This window comes from Haplochromis burtoni, unplaced genomic scaffold (genome assembly GCF_018398535.1).
Source record: "Haplochromis burtoni strain Fernald_Lab_line unplaced genomic scaffold, NCSU_Asbu1 Contig_282, whole genome shotgun sequence".
Classification (NCBI taxonomy): Eukaryota; Metazoa; Chordata; class Actinopteri; order Cichliformes; family Cichlidae; genus Haplochromis; species Haplochromis burtoni.
Window position 1 is genome coordinate 600,154 of NW_024582643.1, and position 2,500 is coordinate 602,653.

Genomic DNA, 2,500 nt, shown 5'->3' on the forward strand with positions numbered 1-2,500 from the left:
CTGCCAGACGCCGTCCTACATGACGGCTGCAGCATCATCATCATCATCACAGGAAACAAAGACGTTCATCAGTGTGTCACTTTCTCGCGTCGTTCTCAGTAAACACATTTTGTGTTTGTGCTGTTTCTCGATGACATCATGTGACCAGTAACGTGGCTGCTGTGATGTCGCTAACAGACGGACAGGCCTGAGCTCCACTCTGGGTTTTACACGGCGGTCTGCGTGTGACTGCGGCCATGTTTTTGGCCCCAACATGACCCTGTTCTTCTTATTGCTGTCAGGGAAGAAAGGACGCCGTGTGATGTATGAGGCCACATGCGGCACCGTTTCTGAACGCTCGAGGCTGGCAGGGGGTGAGAGGTCAATAAAGGCGACCCCCGCACAGGGCGGGGCCCCGGAGGGCCTGTCACGGAGGTAATGGATGATGTTTTCACTGCAGGGTGAGGCTGCCTCCCCTCACAGAGGCCTTTGTTTTTGAGCAAAGCCCCAGAGCCCCGCCGGTGATGGAGCCCCTCTGATCACAAAAGGTTTCCTAACGAACGCTGACCCCAGATCCCGAAGCGGCTTCACGTGGATAAAATGTGTTTGAAGGAGCTGCTGCATCCTGTGCTCAAGGACAGGAAGTACAATACGTTTATCTGAGGGTCCTTCTAAGCTCTCCTGTGATTGGACGCAGGACATGGCGTGTTCACCACCCTCGCATAAAACCAGGCTGCGTTTCTGCCTGATCCTCCGTGTTATAGGTTCATATAGCGAGGATGACGACCAGCCTGCTAGCCGTAAGTTAGCCACAGGTCAGTTAGCTGATGATGTCATCAGAGTTGACGCTCTGGCGGGATGAAGGAGTCAGGATTCATCTGCTGACGCTGACCTACGCGATGAGCTCAGTCAGACATCGATGATGGATCAAACCTGTTAATACAGATGATGATGATGATGATGATGATGATGATGATGATGAGGCCGCGTTCACACGGAGCGTTTCTCTGTGTGGTCGTGAACACAATCACGCTCACGTTAATGCTCTCCATTTGTTCACTCTGTGGCGCCGAACATCAGACTGTACACTCAGGGCGGGGGGAGGGGCGACACGATGATGGACGGAGTCTGGGAGGAGACGCCGGGACCAGATGGAGGTGAAGGTAGATTTCCCATTAGGGGCGTTTGATGTCTGATGGCGTTATTAGAGAGACTTCCTGTGCGGTGCGGCTCGGATTTTGTGTGTGTGCGTGCGTGCGTGCGTGCGTGCGTGTGCGTGCGTGTGTGTGTGTGTGCGGGAGCAGCACTCGTTCTTCCACCCACATCTGCAGCTCTGAGGCTGTAAACAGCTGCTGATGCTGATGGATGGGTGGAGGTGTCCTGCCGCCCTCTGACCCCTGACAGTCGGAAGCCGGGGGGGTGGGGTCAGCGTCAGGGCTTCCTGCTGAGCCGCGGAGGCCCTCGCTGCTTTGAAGTCTCAGAGTCGTTCCTCTCGGACCCGGAAAGTCGTTGCAGCTGTGGCGGCGGAGCCTCGCTGCAGTCTGTGGGTGGACGCGGCGCTTTAACGAGCCGCTGACCGTAAACGAGCGACGGCACACAAAGCTTCTGCTCGAGTTTGTAAAAGCAGGAGGAGGCGATTACACACTCATTAACAGCCGAGTGTTGCACTTGTAAACGGGTCGGTGTGTGCTGTAAACACAGCTCGCCCTGCGGTTTGGCGTTTATGAGCTTTGGCTCACTGGAGTCCATGTTTGACTTCAGGGGAAGACGAACAGCCTCCGACACACGCCTCTGAGAAAGCGCTAAAATGAAAGATGGTGCCCGTAAACAACGCTCAGTCTGATGGATATTAGCTCGGACACGTCCACACAGACCCCACGCGTCTCCTCGCCGTCAATCAGAGTCCTGGCAGACCGTAAAGCCGTCACGCCGCAAACTCAAACTCTTTAGAAGTGAATTAAAGGAAGTGATTCTGTGAGCGTTAGGTCGGTCATAGGTCACGGTCCTGATGGCCGGACCACGGACACCTTCGCCTTTAAGCCTCGACGGCGTAACAGCAGCGATCGAGGATCGACGGCTGGGAGCCTGCTGACGAGGGGCACTCGGTGACATCACCTCACAGGAGGGGCAGTCAGGGCTGAGGCGGCGGCAGTCTGCTGCGAGCGCCACAGGGATCACAGATGTCTAACGGCCCTCACTGATCGATGTAAGGCGCGTCGGGCTCACCTCTGGGAAACTCGACTGTAAACTCGCTGGTTTAACGAGCTCGCCTCACGTTCACAGGATGTCCTGCATCCCGATGCACTTACAGCTGTTTGTGTGTTCAAACATCAGGACCCATCGCGGCGCGTCCAGCTGTCAGTCACACTCAGCATCATAACCTGCTATGAATCCAGCTCGCAGGACTTGAAACCTCAGAGATCCGTGTGTGGGCGTGATCCCAGGAGAACACGCGACTCCAACAAAGCTGCTGTTTGATTGTTCAGGACGATGAGTCCTGCGCCTCTCCAGGTCAGAAGAG

General features: G+C 55.7%; 1 protein-coding gene across 1 annotated transcript in view; it reads right to left on the reverse strand.

Moving 5' to 3' along the window:
* meis1a (Meis homeobox 1 a) overlaps positions 1-2,500 on the reverse strand; it is a gene marked incomplete in the record, with an annotated part of 25,680 nt that overhangs the window by 10,596 nt on the left and 12,584 nt on the right.